Source organism: Telopea speciosissima, chromosome 9 (genome assembly GCF_018873765.1).
Source record: "Telopea speciosissima isolate NSW1024214 ecotype Mountain lineage chromosome 9, Tspe_v1, whole genome shotgun sequence".
NCBI classification, from domain to species: Eukaryota; Viridiplantae; Streptophyta; class Magnoliopsida; order Proteales; family Proteaceae; genus Telopea; species Telopea speciosissima.
In genome coordinates, this window is record NC_057924.1 from 38,270,509 (window position 1) to 38,294,916 (window position 24,408).

The window sequence follows — 24,408 nt, forward strand, 5'->3', positions numbered from 1 at the left end:
CGCCTTCTGACACTCCTCCGTCCATGCAAAGTCCTTTGGACTTCGGAGGTTCTTCAACGTTTTAAAGAATGATAGGCACTTGTCTCCCAATTACGACACGAACCTTGAAAGGGTTGCGACCCTTCCATTCAACCTCTGCACTTCCCTGACCATCCAAGGTGGAGCCATCTCTTAGATGGCCTTGATCTTAGATGGGTTGGCTTCGATTCCGCGTACTAAGACCATGAACCCTAGGACTTCCCTGACGTTACTCTGAAGGTGCACTTAGCAGGGTTTAGTCTCATCTGGTTCCTTCTCAGTACTGCGAATGCTTCTTCTAGGTCGGACAGGTATTGGTGGGCTTGGACGCTTTTCACGAGCATGTCATCCACGTACACCTCCAGTTACGCCCGATCTGCTCCTCGAACATCTTATTGACCATCCTTTGGTAGGTGGCCCCTGCGTTCTTTAGTCTGAATGGTATGACACGGTAGCAGTAGTTCTCATTGTCAGTTCGGAATGCAATATAGGACTCGTCATCCTCATGCATGAAGATCTGGTTTTATCCAGAATAAGCGTCCATGAAGCTCAGCATCTCATGGCCAACTATAGCATCGATCAACAGATCAATCCTGGGTAGTGGGTACTCATCATTTGGGCATGCCTTGTTCAAGTCAGTGTAGTCGACGCACATTCTCCACTTTCCATTGGACTTGGGTACCATGACTACATTTGCGAGCCAGGTAGGGAACTTCTCTTCTCTGATGAACCCCGATCAGCTCAACTTCTTGACCTTTTCCTTGATAGCTGCTTGTCGATCAAGGGCAAAATTCCACCGCTTCTATTGGATGGGCTTCCTGGTTGGGTCTACATGTAGCCATTGCTCTTCTATGGATCTGGGTATGCCAGGCATGTCAGCGGTCGGCCATGCGAAGACATCCATGTTGGCTTGGAGGAGGTGTCCTAGTTCTTCTTTCTATTCATTGTTCAACAACGAGCCCACCTATACGACATTGGAAGGGTCATCCTTGCTGAATGACCATGGGATGAGGTCCTCCACCGGCCTACCTCTCTTCTTTGTCTGTTCATCTCTCTGGTCGCTGACCAGGTTCTCCATGAACAGTGTCATTCCCCAGGTGTTACCATTGTTCTTCTTGACAAAGGTGGTATAGCATTCTCTGACCTTCTTCTGATCGCCTTGGACCTCGCCCACTCAATTGTCCATAGGGAACTTCATCTTCAGGTAGAGTGGTGATACGATTCCTCTAAGGGCTATCAAAGATGGTTGCCCTAAGAGGCTGTTGAATGACATCACAGACCTGACAACCATGAAGTTCACCATGATGGTCACTCATCGAGGGTGTTCTCCAAAGCTGATGGGTAGCTCTATAGTGCCTCTGATGGACGTAGTGGCGCCCTAGAATCCATGGAGGTAGGTGGGTTCTGGTTTGAGTTGGTCATCCCCAAACTCAAATTGGAGGTAGGCTTCCAATGAGAGCACGTCCACAGATGCCCCTGTATCTATCAGTACCTGATGCACTGGTCGATTGGCTATCTCCACCTGCACTACTAAGCCGTCCTCATGTGGAAAGCTCATACCTTCCAAGTCTACATCCGAGAAGGAGATCACCGTCTCAGTCTTTGCTGCCTTGCTTGGCTTCTCTGCTACTCCCACGAACCTGGCATGGGTTTTGGCCTTTCTGGTAGACTCTTACCCCGGTCCTCCAAGTATGGTGAGGATGGGGGCTCCCTTGTTGCTGCTTGGCTCTAGTACATCTCTCCTCTCTTCTGTGCGGTCTCTCTCCCTGCCTCGGTCTGCCCTCTTTTCTTCCCTTCTTGGTTCTTCTCTTTCTCACTCACGACCTCAGTCTCCTTGGCCCGAACGACCATCATGTCTTCTTTTTATGTACTTGTTCAGACTCCCTGCTCTTATAAGTTGCTCTATCTCATTCTTTATTTGGTAGCAATCCTCTGTGTCATCCTTGTTGAAGAGATAGTACTTGTTGGGGTTGCGCTTCTTAGGTCCTGCTAGCATGGGTCATGGCCAATGGAGTAGGTCACGATCTTGGATTTGCATAAGGATTTGGGACCTGGTAGTATTTAGGGATGTGAATTCTAGACTGCTTGCTCGTTCACTTCTCTCCTGGCGACAGTCGCTCCTCCCTGATGGGCCATCGCCCTTCTCCTGTCGACGCTGCGATCCTCCAGCACTGACCTCTTGTTATCCTGGGGCTTGGCCTTGATCACCTTCTTCCGAGCTTGTAGTACCTCAGCCATGTTGGTGAACTCGTTACACCACTCTAGGAGCTCTTTCATGGTCATGGTCTCATGGCGTGCCAAGTCTTTGATCAAGTTGAGGTCCCTGATACCCCCAGCCAAGGCTGCACGCTGGGTCTGGTCATCTAAGTCTCTGACCTCTAAGGACTCCTTGGTGAACCTAGAGACGTACTCCCTGAGGGACTCCCCAGGGTTATGTATCACATTCAGTAGATTGACTGTGGTCTTCTTCTGCTTGACACTGCTCTTGAAGCGGATGACGAACTGCTCGCATAATTCTGCCAATGAACCTATGGACCTCGGTCATAGTCTGGAGAACCACGATGTAGCTACACCCTTGAGGGATGCAGGGAATGGTTGACAGGAGACCACGTCTGATCCCCCATATAAGGTCATCATCCCGTTGAAGTAGTTAATATGGTCATTAAGGTCTGTGGTACCACTGTAGAGTTCAAACGTGGGTAACCTGAACCTGGGGGGGAGTGTGGCTACCATGATCTCTGCTAAGAATGGATGCTGTCCAGGGATCGAGTGTGTCTCGCCCTTGGTCTGCTTCTTCAACCCTTCCGGCTTCTCGTCCAAATCTTAGAGTCTATTGTCTAGCTCTTCATCCCGTGACTATCCCTCATGTTTAGCTGGTCATTCACTGTAACCTCATTCTCGTCCTCTCCTTGAAGCCCCCTCCCGTCTTGAATGTTGGCAGGATGGTGAAGGGTCACGTAGTGATGAACCTTGACGTGAATGCGAGGAGCTTTCTTCCCAGTAGGTCTGGCTTCACCTCGATGTGTGACTTCCTCCTAGTCGACCTTGGAACACCGACCTCCTGATGGACCCTTCTGGGTTAGGTACCACAGATCGGTGTGATGGTGTTCTCCCATGATCTGATCGTATTGGAAGGTCCGATGTTCTCCTGGGAGGTTAGGAAGGCTCTCCCCCTACCTGATGTACCTCTCTGACCTATCACCCTTGGAAGGTGACCTCCTAGGGCCCTACTCCTGTCGAGGGACAGGATCTACCCTATGACGATGGGATGTTACGTGCTACCTCAGATAGTCGTGGAAGAGTTGTTGGTCATGGAGGATCTGTCACTGTAAGTCATTGATCTGACCCGCAGTCGCTGGTGCATTAGGATCAGGTACTGGCTCTATGCCGGCTTCAATGGCTGCTTGAGGGTTGAGGTCAATTACCCTAACTTGTTGGTTCTCTGGACCTCCCTCCCCTGAGAGACATGGTCAGTGGCTCTGCGAAGTGAGCTCTCTGGAGGAGGTGATCCGTTCCTCTCCCTCGTAGAATTGTTAGTGGAGGGAGCGGTCTTCTTGCCTCGTGGTGGCATGGAATGATTATGAGAACAAGCTAGTAGGTACGATGGCTAACGTCGTTCCCATAGACTGCGCCAATCTGTTGTGTCAGGAAATCGTACAGGGGTCCCTTCGAGTGCCATAACCTACAAAAGGACCAGGGTGACAAAGAAGAACCGGTGTGGTTCTGGCCTAGGACTCTCCGATGCCTAAGTTAGATCTCTCTGAGCAAACAGATCAATGAATAGAATTCAATATGATCGATGGAGTAGAATACCTTCATTTTTATAGTAGAGTATGGCTGTGTGGAGAGTCCAGGTGATAGTGAGTAGTCCTCGTAGCTGATAGAGTCCCTGGGTAGCAGGGTTCTTTCATGAGCGGTTATCCCTCTATGGGAGGTGATGTCCAGATAGAGTTGGGGTCTTCGATAGATAGATGTTGAGGTGTTGTAGATAGGATGTCTGGTGTTTACGTATATCTGGGACTGTATAGGTAGTGGTCTAGAACCTAGAGTCCTTGGTCGCCTGTGCTTGCTCGTTCGAGGGTGATCCTCGTCCATCGACGCCCGTTCAGTCCATGCCGGTGGTGATCCGCGCCTGGCGACTTTCCTCTATTGGCGTCCTTGGCCTCTTGTTCGATCGACTCCCGTGGCCTCTCGTTCGATCTGCTCCCATGGCCTCTCGTTTGATCCGGTTCATGCCTGGGGTGGTCTGGGCCTCTGCTTGGCTCTCCTCTGGTTCTAGCATGACCCATCTCCTTGGGCTGGGAAGCGTGGCGTCTTCTGATTGGTCTGTGTATATTGGGGTTCATCAGGAGCCTATGCCATAAAATAAAATAGTATTTCACAAATTAATATATCCACTTATACATGATAGAACATGTTTAATTACAAAACTATCCTCCTTTAATAAATCATCACTTTCACTACTTAATTACTGATAGAACCTTAGTATCAAATTGGCAAGAGATTATAACCGTTAAAATAGTTATGAGTAACATATAAAATCTATTATTAAAATCTTAGGGTATCACACCCAACATCTACTTTCAACTCATAAGACAATGGGAGAAGGACCTAGCCCTCTTTCCATAAAAACCAACTAACACCCTTGGACCCAGACCCCCATCTAGTACCTTCTCCAACCCTAGATTTCTATCTCAACAACTTATATCCAAACTTAACCATTATTATTATCGATGAGAGAATTAACCAGAACACTTACTTTGGCGGATGTGCAATGGTTATAATTACTAACCATCAATTTGTATATGTCCATATAGATTTCAGCTTCACAGGGTCAGGACAAGAAGCAAAAGCTAGAGGAATGAAGCAAGGAGTTTTTGGGACAGCAAAAAATCGAGGTGTGGACCGACTCAACTAACATGGTTTATTGGATGATGGCACCAAAAAAAACAGCCATGGTCATGGGAGCTCTTTCCTATCCTTTATTATATTACTACTTTTTAAATAATTTCCAGTCATTTTGTATTAAGAAGGTGGACAAATATTTTTTTTTTTTTGTAGAAACATCATCTATTGATCAAAACGAGAAAGGCTCCTGTGGTCTGGCACAACATCACCAGCTACACAAGCATCGGATGGCCAAACTATTCTTCCTGCAATGGACAGTGTCCTCCTAGCAAGGGAATCCGCTACACTGTTCATGGCCCTTGGAGTATAAAAAAACATACATTCATCCAGATAGGAAGATAAAAAACGAATATCCTCCAAAAAAAAAACTCCTTAATTATCTCTCAACCAGTAGCTTATAGGTTCCTTCTGAGATTCCCTCTAGAAGACCTTCCCTAATCGATAAAGCTTCTCCCACCAAGATGTCATTGAATTGCACAGGATTAAAGATCGCCACTAAAGCCCGACCAAGATGGTTACAAACAGAAAGCCAAGGCCGCTATGCTTACCATCTTTGTTTAAAGCAACACAATTAAGTTTGTGAAAACCCTACGCTGGTGGAGTCCAGAACAGGTTAACATAGCGTAATGGAGCCATAGATTCACTTTCCATTTTAGGGCCTACTGACCAGAATTCCTTGTAGGCTGTTTGAGCTGCACTAATCACCTCTTCTAGATTCCAACATCTTCTACCAAAAATTAGGTCATTGTGTGCGTACCAAAGAAACCAGCATAGAAACGAGCATAAGGATGCATTTTTTTTGGCAATGCTCTTCCCATCTTTTGAAAAAGTAGGACCAACCTTGGATCCATAGATGGTGTGTACCCTCCTCATTCCTGGGTAGTCTATAATATAAAGAAGAGCCAAACCATATAGCTTATGCAAAAGCACAATTCAAGAAACTATGGTTATTTGTTTCCACAGCCAAGCCACATGTCAAACCCTTCTCCTGACTGGTTGGATTTTTTATTTAAGGGTAGGAACCCCTGACCAGGCAACCAGGAAGACTGTGGAGCATCACTCCAGTCAATGGGATCAATGAGAAAACTATGAATAGGTTCCCCTATATACCTATTAGAAGATGGACAGCAGACCCCTGCACTTGCATAGCTCATAGCATGATGTATGGCTTGGACCCCAGGTAATCTCTCTCCCCAAATAGTGGGACCCACCTCTAAAAAAGTGTGTAAAATCTCCTATAAGGCATGTGGGGACAATGCCCTGACAAAGGGTCAGACCCCAGTGCAAGCCCCACTGAATTTCAGCTTATTGGAATTCTCTGGACGATGGCACTGGGCGATGCAGACAAGGCCCAGAGCCATCGCCCAGTGAGTGAAACAGCATATTTTTAATAGTTTTAATTATGGGGACCACCCAACCTAGACATGGGCACCCTCCATAGATAGAGGGGAGTCTGAGGGACCACCTCATGCCCTTAGTTCACTGTGGACCCCACCAGTGTGCCCTCACTCAGAATTAGTTTAAAAACTGATTTTCAAAAGGGGCCTTCACAGCCAAACAAGCCTCAGTGTGGGCTGGGCCTATAAATAAGAAGGCCTTGGGCTCATTTAGAGCCCTTAGCAACTCTGAAATCGTGACGAGAGAAAGGAAAGAAAGAAGAGAGAAAGAAGAGGAAGGAGAAGAAGAAAGGAGAAGAAGGAAGTAGAAGAAAGAGGAGGTGCTGCCACCCCATCCAAGGTTGGTTCGAGCTCTCTCAAGAATTGCTCAGGTATAAGAATACCTGTATTTACCTACTGCCTCCATTTCATCTCTATATTTGTGATCTTCTTGCTCTCTGGGCAGCCCTGAACAGCTAGGGTTTGCCCTGGACAGCTCCAGATCTACCATGCAAGCCTTGAGCATGGGAGATCTGAGATTTTTACTTAATTTTATAATTCTGATTTGCTGTTCTTGAGAGCCGAATCTGGCTGTGCACGGTTGCATTGCCCATATTCACTTCTAGCTGACTGTTTGGAACCCTAGATGTAAACCATTGCTACACAGACCTAACCATAGATGATTGCAGCCATGGAACATCAAATTACATCTGATTCCAGCCCTGCATGTGGCTGAAATAGAATTCCAAGCTTGAAGAAAACCCTGTGATACTATTCACTAGGTTGTCTAGGCAGCCTCTGGCAGCCAAATGGTGACCCTGATGGAAGATCCATTTGGATCAAAAGGTAGATCATTCCAGGGGCTACCTGACCCCCTAGCATGCAGAGTGATCAGGTTTGAGCATAGCCTAAAAAGCCCAACCTTGGGAACTCAGCCTAATGTCAATTTGAGGGCACTAGGCGATGCACCCAACGCCCAAAGCCATCGCCCAATGAAGGAAATGCTGCTGTTTTTACAATCAGACTTGGGGGATCTCACCCAATAGCTGTGGGCTACTGTGGGAAGGTGGGAAATGACATAAATGCCCTTCCCCACATCTGTCCTTATTGAGGGAATGCTTTGGAACCCTAGTGGGCCCCACAGGTGAAGGAAACCCTGCTGTGCTTGGGTCCTACAGCACAGACAAGCTGTGGACAGTACCATGAAACTAATCTGACCTAGGGTCAGGTATAGGCACTGTTAATGACCATTTTACCCTTATGCCATTGACACTGGAAGATGCACCGGGATAAGAGCCTAAGGCCTAGTGCATGGCCCAATGATTCCAAGTGTGTACCAATTGAGTATCGGGTCAACCTAGTAAGCTTAGGGTAACCCTAGGACTACTAGAGACAGCTTGGAAACCTAACATGACAACTTCTGATTTATATCTAGGACTTGATCCCACACTCGAGGTCAACAATTAGACTGTTGTTGGAACTGAGTTTGCAACCGAGTTTCTAGAACCAAACTCAGATGAGTGAATAATATTATCATATGTGCATATGTAATTATGATGCTATGTTGGCTATTAAGAATTGAAATTGTAAATGCTGTGTTACTTACTTCTGTTTCAAATTACTCAAATCACTGCATAATGACTGTTTGTTGATCAACACTGTGAATTCTTATATGATGATTGTGAATGCTAGACTAGATGCCGTAGTCGGCTTGGAAATGAGGCCTGTGGTAGCCCGTAGAATGGGATGCGGTTGACACCACCAGACTCATACGATGCTATATAGACATGGGGTTAGAGTTTCATGACCCTTGCTATGCACCCTTGCCAACAGGGGTTAAGGTGTTGGATGCCTGTGGGGGCGACCATATGTATATGAGAAAAAGAGAAAAGAAATGAAAAGAACACCGGAATGGTGAATGAATGAAAAGAACACCAGAATGGTGAATGAATGAAAAGAACACCAGAATGGTGAACATAGGCTACGAGCCAGAAAAGAAAAGAGAAAAGAAATGGTTTATCCCACGGGTTAATCATAGAGGGCTGGTCGGGCTGACCTTGGTGAACGAATGCGAGAGCTGACTGGTCCTCTTCGACAACTCAATGGGTGTATCGCGGGAAGGGGTTAGAAGCCCACACTAGGGATACATGTATTGGGGATTGTAGTAGCACAGACCTGACTTAGTTGTATTGTTAGGTGGCTAATAAATAATCTAAACTTGCATATCATATAGGATCATGTGGATTGTGATTGCACGTGCATGCATGATGATATATTTGCTCACGAGCTCAGTGGGGCTCACACTCTGTTATATATGTTTTTCTTTAGATGATTTTGCAGATCGATGCCGCTGTGGCATGGAGGCTCATTATGAGGAGGAGAGCCTTGGTTATTATGATGTTCTTGGTGTGGACCCCGATGGAGGTTGTGCCGATGATACGTGTATTCTCGATGATCATGGATGAAGACCGTTAAAGGGTGCACTTGATGCTTTTTGTTTTGGGGACTCCTTTTTGTTTTGTCTAGGAGTTTATCCCCGTACTGACTGTGGTTCTGTTGTAGTTTCTTTTCTTTCTTTTTGGGGCTGAGTTATCTCGCCTATATATATATGTATATGATAGTTTTAGCTTTGTTTCTGTCAGCTTTGCTCTTAAGTTGTGGGTTGTGGGGAAATGTATCAGAACAAACTTATCTATGTATATATATATCATCACCATTTCCCGTATTGCTATGCTTTCTATTTTGTTATTGAAACTATAGTCTATCTGTAGCACTCTGATCTTGCCTTTGGTAAAGTGAACGAATGTGGTTCCGTAAATGTAAGCACTACTTCTAAATCTGTGGGATTTGGCAGATTGCCGTTATGCAATTCGGGTCACCTGCCTAATCCTCCCAGGGGTGGTTTGGGGTGTGACAGAGCTTGGTATCAGAGCGTGAGGCTCTTCTTACATTCATGGAGTGTAGAACTAGGATTAATAAGCTATAAATAATAAAACAAGTAACAACTAAAAGCTACAGGGGAGGTAGTTGCAATTAAATAAAAGATGCATAATTTCCATTAAATAAAAGATAATTATGGCCAAGCCACTACATAACTTTGATTGAAAGCATTACTTCAATAATTACATAAGCTAAAAAGAAACGAACGCTAAACTAGAAACATCCCAAACAAAAAAAAAGTACATAAGCTGAATAAAAAAAAATATAGTCTAAATCACGTAGCATGAGCATCTGAAGCTGATCCAGAGCTACTCAGTTGGAGGCAAGTCACTAGGTGGAGGCTGTGTCTGGTGAGAGTCAACCCTGTAGAATTTGTCCCAGAAGTCCTGACGCAGCTCTACAGAATCCACTCTTCTCTCTAATGAAGTAAAGTCCCGATCCATCCTAGTCGTTATATCTGAAAGCTGGGTACTGAGACTCTGAAAATGTGTCATCATCTGTGTCCACTCTGACGGCCCTGGAACCTAAGAACTAGTGGCACCCGTCGCCTCATAAGCAGGTAAGTTGGTGTATTGCATGCCAAAGCCCTCGAAGTAGCCCTGACCCATGCCCTGCTCCTCTGCATGCATGCCCTGGGTGTCTCCCTCAATGTCTCCCTGCTCCATCCTCTACACCCCCTCATCGCGCACACCATCACCATGCTCCACTCCCTACTCCTCCATAACCTGTTGCATCCCCATCTACTCCTCATCCTCTGGTGGATCCTCCCCAGGCACCTTCATCTTCAAAATGGAAGTCTTATCAATAGGCTTGGATCTGTCTTTCTAAGCATACTCACCCTCCAAAGGAACCCCGAAGTACTGGAAGACTAAAATGAGGAACTTCCCATATGGAAGGTTCCCATCAGCTGGGTTATGTGCATGATATAACATGGCCTGAAGTAGCAAGTAAGGGAGGTTTATAAACGGACCTCCTCTACCCGCACCTAGAAGGCAATAGGTGATGTAGGCCCTCAACATAGATATGCTGCCTCTGTTCCCGCCCTTCGGGTAGATGTTGTAGGACACACACCTACTAATCACTAGTGCACTGGGCTTGTAGTAAGCCTCAGATTTAGGAGTACTCTGTGAACCTATCAATGCTCTGAAGGCTAACCTCCTAGTCTCCGAAGAGAACATCTCAGAGAGTCCATCCTGGGCTTATAGTAAACCCTCTCCCCAGTATTGGGTAGACTCAGAATCTCTGCCAGTGAGGCAATGGTCAGTGTGATATCTACTCCATTCACCCTACTCAGTAATCCGAACTCCAGTGCCCCAGATGGCACTAAGTTACAATAGAAGTACTGAATCAAGTTGGGATAACAAGGCTTGGTAGGTGACAACATAGATGCCCAACCTAGGGCATTGAACCTAGCAAATAGGCTGTATTGGTGAAAGTCCTCCACCCAAACAACCCGGCCGTCCACAATTTTTAGCGACCTACAATCATTCCAAACCTTAGCATGCTCGTACCTAAAAAAATGGAACCGATGGAACTCGGGCTCCTCCGAAGACGAAGAATCGTCTCTAGGAGATGATGGAGGCACTGAAGAAAGTGAAGAATCCTCAGGCTCAACTCGTAGCCTCTTCTGGGCCACGGACTTCCTGGCCGTACGGTGGCTTGTAGACATTTTCTACAAAAACAGAAGAAAAGAATATAGTTAGGGCAAGAAATTTGGCAAAACCCTAGCCAAAATATTAGGAAAACAAAAGGAAGAGCTAAAATAGGGAAAACAACTAAGAAATCTTACCTAGGCACATGTAGATTTCACGAAGAACACAAGGAAGCGCGAGGATTTGGTGTGGAATGAGTCCCACTACCCTCCAAAGACTTTTCCTAGGAGTTTAGAGAGGTTTAGAAGAAGTTAGAAAGCAAATGGGCCCCTCTCGGATTAATAAACTTGCGCCCTGATTCTCTGGGCGATGTGGCAACGCCCAATGAATGTAATTTTGCTGATTTGGGCTATTTGCATATAAGGACAAGAGATTTGACCATAATAACCCTAAGGGACATAAAAATATGAATATTCTTATTTAGTAAAAAAAAATTAATTAAAAAAATAATAAATAATATAAATATATAAATAATTAAATTAATCAGACAAGTGTAGATTTCTTAAAGCAAAGGGAAGACAACTCCTATTTGGGAATTTTTGGTGGGGCACATATAACACATTCTTTTATTTTCTCATTAGAGTAAGAACTTGTGGATGAATAAATATATTTATATCTATAAAAGTTGGTGTGAGTAACAAATATTTAGTTATTATGTGCTAATATTGGGATGTACGAACTGAATGGTCTGATGTAATGCAAAACCAAACATAGATAAATAGGTATGTTGTATGCGTAATTACGATGTATAGGGAGCATAGATCTTACCTTACCCGAGGACTAGGTCAACCAAGAATAGGTTGTCTAACCAATCGAAGCACTTAGACGTTAAGGTACCTCGAGCCAACCCAAGATTAGTTTTATTGAATCATAGTCATTTAAACTCCAACAGACATGTACTTAATTCTTTTAATTAAGTATGACCTGATGCTTAGAATCATTTTCTATGACAGGACCTACTACTCAACCAAGGCTGGAGACCCTAGCATCATGATTTATATTAGACATTTACGAGAGAGACTGAGACGGATACGACTAGTACTGCCCCAAGCCGAGAATCGATTGGATTTTTAGTTAGCCATTGCTGCCATTAGTGGACCAGAAGAGCGAGATTATTTTATGACCTTAGCTGAAGAGGTAAGAGCCGACATAGAATTTCTGCTTGTGATGGAGTTTGTGACAGGGAAGAAGCTGGAGATGCTTTCCTGTTAGATCAGGTAAATAGTTAAAAGCCTTTTATTTAAAAATTTGAAGCCTCTCATATAGTGTCATGCATAGCATATTGATACATAAAAATGTTTAAACCATAGAAACAAAGCACAAGCAATGAAACGTCTCACTATAAACCAAGATAACATATCTAATAATCCACCTTATTGGTGCGACTCGTGAAACTCATTGGAACTGCGGACTAGATTTGTACCTGCTCTAGCTAGGTAATAACTGTTGATCCATACAGATGATATTGGAATATTGAACACGCTCCTCTTTTCAGAGAAGCCATCATGGTCAACACCAGAAGAGGTTCTCATGGAGGTCGCAAAGGAAAACAACCTTGAGTTGTACCGGAGGTTGAACTGCCTAACGGAACTAAGGCTCAAAATTCTGAAGCATCGACTGCTTCGTCAGAGGCACCAGTGGCTGCTCCAGCCACTACTGCTGCACCTCAGACGAATATGGCAGCTAGTGACATGACTGCATTCATGACCACTATGATGCGGACCATACAACAATAGTAAGAATTACTTGGTCAGATGTCCACAACGTTTGCAACCATGATGCACGAACGTGCTGCACCACCACTACCACCTAACTGGCCCGTACTATTTCCACCACTTGTGCCTCAACACTTAGCGGAGAATTCTTTCACCAAGGTTATGGAAAGATTCAAGAAACTCCAACCGCCTGTATTTTCTAAAATAACTTCTGAAGCAATGCAGCCAAAATGATGGATTAGTGCACTAGAGAAGGCATTTGAAGTACTTGAGTGCACGGATGCACAGAAGTTGATATGTACGGGTTATCAGTTCCGGAATGAAGCTGAAGCTTGGTGGAAAGCTACAAAGCCTAATTTGGAAGCCACTCATCCGAATTCCACATGGGAGCAGTTTAAAGAAGTTTTCTTCAAGAACTACTTCCCAGAGAGTTTCAGGGATAGAAAAGAAGTTGAATTCATCGCACTGGTGCAAGGAACCAAGTCAGTGCTGGATTATCAACAGCGATTTGAAGACCTGTTCCATTTTGCTCCAGAGCACCTGAAAGGAGAAGTTAGTAAGGCGACGAAGTTTGAGAAAGGACACAAGACTGAGATCGGTTCAATGTTGTCAATCATGGACATTAGGGATTATGCTCAGATGGCTGATAAGGCGAAGATGATGGAAGATAGATTTAAAGAGAAAGAGAACGAAAAAGCTGTGATGCCATCCGTGGGCAAAAGGCCAAACAATTTTCAGACCTATACCTGGCCAAATAAGGTTTACCGCATAACCAATTCAAATTCCGTCTCGACTCTGTATCATAGGCCGAACGTGGGTCAGAACCCTTTCCACCCCACTTTCAACCGACCTGCTCAACAGACGACGAGTCAAGCAACAACGGTAGCTTCACCAGCCCGACCAACAACAATTCAAGTGAGCCAAGCCTCAACACCTGCTGCTCCACCCTTTAAGTGTTACCAATGCAACAAGGAAGGGCATATGGCCAGAGATTGTGGAACGCGTGGGTATAGTAACAACTCGCCAAATCAGCCCTACGCTAGGTCCTTCCAGCCGCGGGACAATCAGACGTGAGGAAAGGTGTTTGCGATGACAAATGAAGAAGCTATGGCAAACCCCGATGTATTGACAGGTAAGTTTGCTGAACACTACCAATTTACAAGGACTAATTGGCTTACTTTATGTAACCTAAATTACCTACAAACCCTAGGTACCTTGAATGTCTCAACCATACCCGCACGAGTATTATTTGAATCGGGCGCAACCCACTCTTTCGTCTCCTTGACCTTTGTAAGTAAGATGAAAGATCAATCGAGAGACATCGGGCATGAGCTAGTAGTCAGTACACCGACAGGAAGTGTCGTGACCTTGAAGAAGGTCTACGACCCTTGTCAGATTGAAATTTGTGAGAAGAAACTAACCGTACGATTGATAAAGATGGATATAAATGACTTTGGCATGATATTAGGCATGGATTGGCTATCCGCCTATGGTGCAAATGTCTTGTGTGCAGAAAAGAAGATAAGGTTCAACTTGAAAGATGGGTCAACTTTTACCTATCAAAGTGAACCCAAGGAGAATAACTTTGTCAGCCCTCCAGGCGTGTAAGTTGCTTGACGATGGATGCCAAGGCTTTTTTGCCACAGTAATAGACATGGAGGCAAAGATAAAACTGTTGGAGGAACTTGAAGTCATCAGAGAATTTCCTGATGTCTTTCCGAAAGATCTGATGCAGCTACCACTTGACCGCGATATAGAGTTCGTGATTGATCTAATTTCTGGTGCAGCACCAGTATCTAAGGCACCATATCGAATGGCACCAATCGAATTGAAGGAATTGTAGGTTCAACTTCAAGATCTGCTGAAGAAAGGATTTATACGACCCAGTGTATCACCCTGGGGAGCACCCGTGCTGTTTGTTAAGAAGAAAGATGGTAGTATGTGGTTGTGTATTGACTATCGCTAGTTGAATAAGCTGACTATCAAGAATCGATATCCGCTACCGCGTATCGATGACCTATTCGATCAGTTACAAGGAGCACGAGTTTTCTCCAAAATCGATCTTAGGTCGGGATACCATCAATTGAACATCAAGAGCGGTGATGTCTATAAGACGGCATTCCAAACTCGATACGGACACTATGAATTTTTAGTTCTATCATTCAGGTTAACCAACGCCCCCGCAGCATTCATAGATATGATGAATAGAGTATTCCATGATGTGCTGGATAATTTCATCATAGTATTTATTGACGACATCTTGGTGTACTCTAAGAATGAGGAAGAACATGCACGACACCTTACTTTCGTGTTGCATCGGTTGCGGAACATCAGCTTTTTGTCAAATTCAACAAATGTGAATTTTGGCTTCACCAGATTGAATTCTTGGGACACATCGTCACCAAGGATGGCATTAAAGTAGACCCAGGCAAGGTGAAAGCAGTTCTTGAATGGGAAACTCCAAAGAGTGCCACTGAGATTCGAAGTTTCTTAGGTTTGGCCAGATACTACCGACGATTTATTGAAAATTTCTCATGAATTTTGGCACCCATGACAAAACATACAATGAAGGGAGCCAAATTTGAATGGAACGAGGTGTGCGAGAAAAGTTTTCAGGAGTTGAAAAATCGATTGGTGTCAGCTCCGGTCCTGACCATTCTAGATGGTACTGGAGAAATGGTAGTATATACTAATGCATCTAGAACAGGATTGGGTGGCGTCCTGATGCAGAGAGGAAAGGTGGTCGCCTATGCCTCCAGATAATTAAAAGAGCATGAGAAAAAAATACCCCACTCATGACTTAGAATTGGCAGCGGTGGTCTTCGCGTTAAAAATATGGCGACATTACTTATATGGTGAAAAGAGTGAAATCTTCAGCGATCACAAAAGTCTAAAGTATTTCTTCACCCAGAAGGAGCTGAGCATGAGACAGCGGCGGTAGTTGGAATTGGTGAAAGACTATGATTGTGAAATCCAGTACTACCCCGGCAAGGCCAACATTGTTGCGGATGCTTTAAGCAAAAAATCTCAGACTGCATCTCTCGCTTCCTTAGTAGTAAGCGAACAATTGATAGAAGAAGCACGAAAATTTGATCTGGAACTCGTAATTGAAGGGACGGCTATGTAATTAGCAGCTATGGACCTGCAGCCGTCGATACGAGAAGAAGTAATTGCAAAGCAACCATTAGATCTTGAGCTGGCCAAGATAATTTGGGAAGTACAACAAGGTGTCTATAAGGACCCAGATTTCTCTTTGGCCCATGATGGTGCATTGAAGTTTCGAGACAGATTGTGCGTGCCTGATGATTATAATGTCCAAGACCGAATTCTTAAAGAGGTGCACAATTCACCCAATACAATCAATCTCGAAAGTACAAAGATGTACAAGGATTTGAAGAAGTATTATTGGTGGACGGGAATGAAAGCAACCATAGCAATATACGTGTCCAAGTGCCTCACCTGTCAACAGATAAAAGCAGAGAGACAATGACCGTATGGTTTATTACAGTCACTACCCATACCTGAATGGAAGTGGGAAAGGATAACTATGGATTTCGTGACAAACTTGCCCAACACCAGGAAGGGCATGAATACAATTTGGGTGATTGTAGATGGACTAACGAAAGCGGCACACTTCATACCAATCAAAATAAGTTACCCAATGGAGAAGCTTGCCCAGATATACATTAAAAATATAGTCCGCCTATATGGCGTGCCTGTTAGTATTGTGTCTGACCGAGATCCTCAATTTATCTCAAGGTTTTGGAGAAGTCTACAAAAGGCATTGGGATCTCAACTAAATCTTAGCACAGCTTTCCATCCGCAAATGGACGGACAATCGAAAAGAACCATCCAAACACTAGAAGATATGCTCTGAGCCTGTGTTTTGGAAATGAATGATAGTTGGGATACTCACATACCGCTGGTGGAATTTGCCTATAATAATAGTTATCACTCCACCATTGGCATGGCACCATTCGAAGCACTCTATGGCCGAAAGTGCCGAACCCCGCTATATTGGGATGAAGTCGGTGAGCGAAGGTATCTCAGACCCGAGATGATACAAGCGACCTGTGACAAGGTTGATGTTATAAGAAAGAAGATCAAAGCAGCCCAGTCAAGACAGAAAAGTTACGCAGACAATCGAAGGAAGGATACTGAATTTGAAATCAGAGAAAAAGTATTCCTTCGGGTATCCCCAACTAAAGGATTCCTACGATTTAACAAGAAAGGCAAGTTGAGCCCAAGATTCATTGGTCCCTATGAAATACTCAATAAAATGGGACTCGTAGCATATCGACTGGCACTACCACCATCTTTGTCAGCGTCCACGATGTTTTTCATGTGTCGATGATGAGGAAGTACATTAATAATCCGACACATGTGCTATCAACTGAACTTGAACAGTTGGATGTGGATATGACCTACGAAGAACAACCCATGAAGATATTGGACAGAAAGAAGCATAACCTCCGTAACCGCACCGTTGCTTTTGTGAAAGTTCAATTGGGAAATAACCTAATAGAAGAAGCTTCAAGGGAGCATGAGGAAGAAATGAAGGAGAAGTATCCTCAACTCTTTGGATTGCAAGGTAAGCAATTTTCGAGGATGAAATTTTTGTAAGGTGGGGAGAAATGTCAAACTTGCTCCTGACTGGTTGGATTTTTTATTTAAGGGCAGGAACCCCTGACCAGGCAACCAGGAACACTGTGGAGCATCACTCTAGTCATGGGATCAATGAGAAGACTATGAACAGGTTCCCCTATATACCTGTTAGAAGATGGTCAGCAGACCCCTGTACTTGCACAGCTCATAGCATGATGTATGGCCTGGACCCCAGGTAATCTCTCTCCTCCCCAAACAGTGGGATCCACCTCTGAAAAAGTGTGTAAAATATCCTATAAGGCATGTGGGGACAATGCCCTGACAAAGGGTCAGACCCCAGTGCAAGCCCCACTGAATTTTAGCTTGCTGGAATTCTCTGGACGATGGCACTGGGCGATGCAGACAAGGCCCAGAGCCATCGCCCAGTGAGTGAAACAGCATCTTTTTAATAGTTTTAATTATGGGGGCCACCCAACCTGGACATGGGCACCCTCCATAGATAGAGGGGAGTCTGAGGGACCACCTCATACCCTTAGTTCACTGTGGACCCCACCAGTGTGCCCTCACTCAAAATCAGTTTAAAAACTGATTTCAAAAGGGGCCTTCACAGCCAAACAAGCCTCAGTGTGGGCTGGGCCTATAAATACGAAGGCCTTGGGCTCATTTAGAACCGTTAGCAACTCTGAAACCGTGAGGAGAGAAAGGAAAGAAAGAAGAGAGAAAGAAGAGGAAGGAGAAGAAGAAAGGAGAAGAAGGAAGAAGAAGAAAGAGGAGGAGCTGCCACCCCTATCCAAGGCTGGTGCGAGCTCTCTCAAGACCTGCTCAGGTATAAGAATACCTGTATTTACCTACTGGCTCCATTTCATCTCTGTATTTGTGATGTTCTTGCTCTCTGGCCAGCCCTGAACAGCTAGGGTTTTCCCTGGACAGCTCTAGATCTACCATGCAAGTCTTGAGCATGGGAGATCTGAGATTTTTACTTAATTTTATAATTCTGATTTGCTGTTCTTGAGAGCCGAATCTGGCTATGCACAGCTGCACTGCCCAGATTCACTTTTGGCTGACTGTTTGGAACCCTGGATGTAAACCATGGCTACACAAACCTAACACTAGATGATTGCAGCCATGGAACATCAAATTACATCTGATTCCCGCCCTGCATGTGGCTGAAATCGAATTCCAAGCTTGAAGAAAACCCTGTGATACTATTCACTGGGTTGTCTAGGCAGCCTCTGGCAGCCAAATGGTGACCCTGATGGAAGATCCATTTGGATCAAAAGGTAGATCATTCCAGGGGCTACCTATGCAGAGGGATCAGATTTGAGCATAGCCTAAAAAGCCCAACCTTGGGAACTCAGCCCAATGTCGTTTTGAGGGCACTGGGCGATGCACCCAACGCCCAAAGCCATCACCCAGTGAAGGAAATGCTGCTGTTTTTACAATTAGACCTGGGGGATCTCACCCAATGGCTGTGGGATACTGTGGCAAGGTGAGAAATGACATAAATGCCCTTCCCCACATCTGTCCTTATTGAGGGAATGCTTTGGAACCCTAGTGGGCCCCGTAGGTGAAGGAAACCCTGCTGTGCTTGGTCCTACAGTATAGACAAGCGATGGACAGCATCGTGAACCTAATCTGACCTAGGGTCAGGTACAGGCACTGTTAATGACCATTTTACCCTTATGCCACTGACACTAGAAGATGCACAGGGACAAGAGCCTAAGGCCCAGTGCATGGCCCAATGATTCCAAGTGTGTACCAATTAAGTACCGGGTTAACCCGGGTTAACCCTAGGACTACTAGAGACAGCTTGGAAACCTAACATGACAACTTCTTATTTATATCTAGGACTTGATCCCGCGCTCGAGGTCAACAATCAGACTGCTGTTGGAACTGAGTTTGCAATCGAGTTTCTAGAACCAAACTCAGGTGAGTGAATAATATTATCATATGTAATTATGTAATTATGATGCTATGCCGGCTATTAAGAATTGAACTTGTAAATGCTGTGTTACTGACTTCTGTTTCAAATTACTCAAATCACTGTATAACGACTGTCTATTGATCAACACTTTAAATTCTTATATGATGATTGTGAATGCTAGACTAGATGTCGTAGTCGGCTTGGAAATGAGGCATGTGGTAGCCCGTAGAATGGGATGTGGTTGACACCACACAACTCATACAATGTCATATAGACATGGGGTTAGAGTTTCATTACCCGTGCTACGCACCCTTGCCAACAGAGGTTAAGGTTTTGGATGCCTGTGGGGGCGACCATATGTATATGAGAAAAAGAGAAAAGAAATGAAAAGAACACCGGAATGGTGAATGAATGAAAAGAACACCGAAATGGTGAATCTGGGCTACGATCCAGAAAAGAAAAGAGAAAAGAAATGGATTGTCCCACGGGTTAATCACAGAGGGCTGGTCGAGTTGACCTTAGTGAACGAATGCGGGAGCTGACTGGTCCTCTCTGACAACTCAATGGGTGTATTGCGGGAAGGGGTTAGAAGCCCGCACTAGGGATACATGTATTGGGGATTGTAGTAGCACAGACCTGACTTAGTTGTATTGTTAGGTGGCTAATAAATAATCTGGACTTGCATATCATATAGGATCATGTGGATTGTGATTGCACGTGCATGCATGATGATATATTTGCTCACAAGCTCGATGGGGCTTACACTCTATTATATATGTTTTTTGATGAGCACATTTATGTGTGAAATCTTAGGGCATAAAGCATACATTTTACCACATTGGACAGAGTTACTCGGTGCTTTCTTGTGCTTTTCAAGGTTTAGGTGAATTATTGTGAAAATACAGGAGATGATGCTAAGGAGATTTTTTTTAAGCTTTTTCAAGGTGTTGATAGTATGGATGCATAGCCCATCGAGTCAGCTTCGCAACGGTTCAAACGACACTTGATTCCGAGTTGAAACGAAGAAGTTATGGACGTTTTCGTAACGACGCGCGAAAATGGTATATAGGGGTTTATTTATAATTATTGACAGTCGGACAGGGACAAAGTGAAGCGGAAGTTCGGATTCCAGGGACCTTAACAGAATTATCAGAAGTTACTTTACTGTACCCTAAAGATTCCATTTGGAAGGCTCTGGACAGTCCAACTTCAACTTGAGATATCTTGGGCTCCTCAACTCCGAATTGGACGAAATTTGGGTCTATTTTGGATGATTTTTCGTAAGGAACACAATGATGAGGCCTATATAAGCACCCCATGCTCCACGTTTTCTAAAGGACAGAATGGGTATTTTATTTATTCTTGAAGGAATCCTAGTCATCACCCTTACTCTCTCTCTCCTCCAACTTCACAAGGGCACTTCTGGAATTCTACTTGGGATAGATTTATGTTTTCTCATCTATGGAAGGTTGAAAAATCAAAGATGCTTTGATTTTATTGCTTGGAGAAGATATCTACAAAGAAAAGGAAGCACCTGTTAGAATTGGAAGTTTATTTTTCTAGAAATAGAAGGTCTATGTAAACAATCTTCTCTTCTTCTTCTTTCTTTTTTTTTTTTTTTTTTTTCTTAGGATTCAAGGCATTGTAAAAGATGAAAGAGAAGAGAATATTCTCTTTTCTTAGGGAATATTTCTCCTACACTTCCATCTTCTCTCTTCTCCTCTCTTCCACCTATAAATACCCCCTACCTCTCTTGTAAAAATTGCTCATTCATTTAGTGAAATTTTTTCTCTTCTTCTCCTTCTAATTTGTGATTTTTTACTTTTCTAAGTTCTAGTTTGCTTTTATGATTTTTTGTTAATGGTTATAATAGGTTTAATTTATGCTTTAATTTTAATTTAAGTCTTCAATTGGGTTGTAATTTCTTAATTCTAGTTTAGGTTTTAAGCCTTCTAGTCTAAGTTCTTAAGTTGATGACAAGACTTGAAGATTTAGAACAGGAGGCCATGATAAGTTTATGCAAGTATTCAAGCTTTTCAATTACATTCATGCAAGCACATCCAGGTTTTACTATCTAAACTCTCAATCTCATTCTCCATCTCCTCTATCTCTCTCTATCTTCTTCTTCTTCCCCCTCTATTTCTTTTATTTTAATTTTATATGGTTGTGGTTTATGGATGCATTTTTATTCCCTTATTTCTTTTTATATGGTTAGTATGTGTGGCTGTATTTTTATTCCTTTCAATTCGCTTTAGTTTGATTGGTTAGATGCTCATGTGTTAGGACGCCGATTTAATCCCTTAATTTTGTTAGATGCTTATGAGTTAGGATGCATTGATTTTCGTTAGCTTAATTAGTTTAATTTAACACTTTAATTTGGTTCACTTTGCATTACTTTTAAGTTAGTTAAATGGAGTGGCATCTATCTCCTCGTGTTCGACCCGTAGCTACGATTGACCCGTACGCTTGCGATTTTATTTTAATTCAAACAAGTTTTTGGCGCCGTTGGCGGGGAGATTATTGTCCATTTTATTTGTCTGATTTTTAAGTAGTTCGAAGTGTTTTAGTTTATTATTTTCTCTTCTTTTTTTTGAAAAAAAAAAAAAATCAGTTTTTGAAAACCTCTTCTTGTTTCTCTTCTGTTTCAAATAGTGTGCGCCCAATCTAAAGTCCTTCATATGCTTCAACCCTCCATCTTTTGGTGTCCCTCATAGGATTAAGTTACCTATGACGCTACATCTTGACTTGGTTGGGTGGATTGACATGTGACTTATCTTTGGAGGTGACCACTCTTGATAACAAGAAAGCGACATAGTGAGAGTGTTGGAAACATAAATGTATATTAGACCTCTATAGTAGACCTCCATTCTACATCAGAATCCATATTGGAGTCGCACGTAAGTGGCTATAGAAGACTATACGGGTTCCCTTGCTGTCAACCTGTATGGCATCCTTACAGCTTTTGAATCATTGTTTCACTTTTTGAGGGATAGAGATGCACTATCTACCTTGGGCTCCCTCTTGTTTCTAGTTTTTTTTTTTTTTAAGTGTTTTATTTTTCTTTAATTTTTCTAAAGGAGACCTCCTATCTGTTTAGGTGGCTAAGGTGTGGACTCGTGATTCAAGTAATCGTCTTATTAGAAAACCACCTTCTCTACCACCTTTGACCATGGGTGACCAACAACCCAAGACTCTTAAGGATAGGTTTTACCCCACCAGGGCTGCACAGCCCTCATGCATTAGTCTGCCTGTTGTTACAGGGAATAACTATGAACTCAAGACCAACTTCATCAGCATGCTACCCCATTTCCATGGGATTGCTAATGAGGATGCATATCTCTTCCTTAGGGAATTTGAGGAGGTCTGTGTTCAAATTAAGGTCCAGAATTTGACTGATGATGCAGTTAGGCTTAGGTTTATACCCTTTGCCCTGAAAGACCAGGCCAAGAAGTGGCTCTATGGACTGCCAACAAACTCCATTAATACATGGGATGAGTTCACCATTGTCTTTTTGAGAAAATTCTTCCCTCTTCACAAGATCAATAAGCTTAAAAGTGACATCCTCTAGTTCAGGCAGAAACCACATGAATCCTTTTCTAAATTCAAGGAAAGATTCAAGGATCTCCTCTTAGAATGCCCTCACCATGGTTTTGACTTGTGGCAGCTATACCAAATTATTTATGAGGGTATTGATTATCATACCAAGCAACTTGTAGAGTCTATGTGCCCAGCAAACTTTACTTCTTTTTCTGAGGAGAATGATGCATGGACATTCTTAACCAACTTGGCTAATAAGACTAGGGAATGGAAATCTTCCCAAGAGGCTGAAAGGACCACTAAGGGGTGTCTCATTGAGGGTATGCCAACCAAAGAGGCCAAATTTGACAGCTTCATTAAACGGTTGGAGTCCATAGTTCTTAAAGAGTCTATACCAGTTAATCCGGTCAACCAGGTCAATCATGTGTCGGTATGCAGTTGGTGCCAAACCCCTGGACACTTTTCTAAGGAATGCCCCAACACCTTGGTGGGCAATTCCAGCACTGAGAATGTAAGTGCTCTTTACCAAAATAACCCATATAGCAATACTTATAATCTAGGGAGGAGAAATCACCCCAATTTCTCATGGAATCAAGGGAACCAAGCAGGCCCATCCAACTTTAACCATCAAGGCCAGGTTGGTGCCTAAAGGCCCAACTATGCACCACAAAGCCAAGGAATGTCTCCTAACCCCTTTCCCCCTCGTCCTCATCCAGGACCTTCTATTAATTCTGCTAGGCCTTCTCTCCTTGCACCTTATCAGCAACCCCCAGGGTTTACCAATACAGGAGAGGCAACAAGACTAAATGAGATGGACAACAAAATAGCTCTTCTCATGACAAGCCACAATAACATGGAAAAATAACTCACCCAGCTTGTCACAATCCTGTATGAGAGGAAAACAGGGAAGTTACCTAGCCAGCTTGAGCCAAATCCTAGGCATCAGGTTCATATTCAGCAAGGTACCCAAGCTCTTCCAACCAATATTGCACAAGGCCAACAGCACCAAGGACCCTCCAGACAGGTTAACGTTGTTTATGCTTTAAGGAGTGGCCATGAGTATCAACAGGCTAGTATACCTCAGTCTTTACCATCTCATACTCCTGTTGACTCTCCCCCTTCTGAAGAGGCTATTGAAGTGTCTACTGTTCCAGGTTCGTCTGATGGACCTAAAGATATACCAGATGATTTGGTTAAGGAAACCAAAGAGGATTTTGTTGAGGAAGTTAAAAAGACCAACCCTGAAAGAATTTATACCCCACCTGCCCCTTTCCCAAATAAGTTGGTTAGCAAGAAGTCTCCTTCTGTGGAGAAGATATTGGATGTGTTCAAACAGATTCAGGTGAATATCCCCTTGTTGGATGCTATTGCCCAGATCCCCGCTTATGCTAAAGTCCTCAAAGACTTATGCACCCAAAAGCGAACCACCAATGTGCCCAAAAAGGCATTCTTGGCTGCTAACATTAGTTCTCTAATCTCACAGCCAGTAGCAGCCAAGCATAAGGATCCTGGAAGCCCCACCATCTCTTGTACTATAGGCCATACTACTATTGATTATGCCTTATTAGACCTTGGTGCAAGTGTGAACCTCTTACCCTTTCATGTCTACCAACAACTGGGATTGGGAGAACTGAAATCGACCAAAATTACTCTTTAACTTGTAGATCGGTCGGTTAAAGTTTCTAAGGGAATGATTGAGGATGTCCTGTTGAAGGTTGGGAAATTTATTTTTC

General features: G+C 43.7%; 1 non-coding gene across 1 annotated transcript; it reads right to left on the minus strand.

The window, feature by feature from the left end:
• Positions 1-22,682: 22,682 nt before the first annotated feature.
• LOC122641204 lies at positions 22,683-22,789 on the minus strand. Its single transcript, XR_006329852.1, has one exon. It is a non-coding gene; the product is annotated as a small nucleolar RNA R71 (small nucleolar RNA).
• Between the last annotated feature and the right edge of the window lie 1,619 nt (positions 22,790-24,408).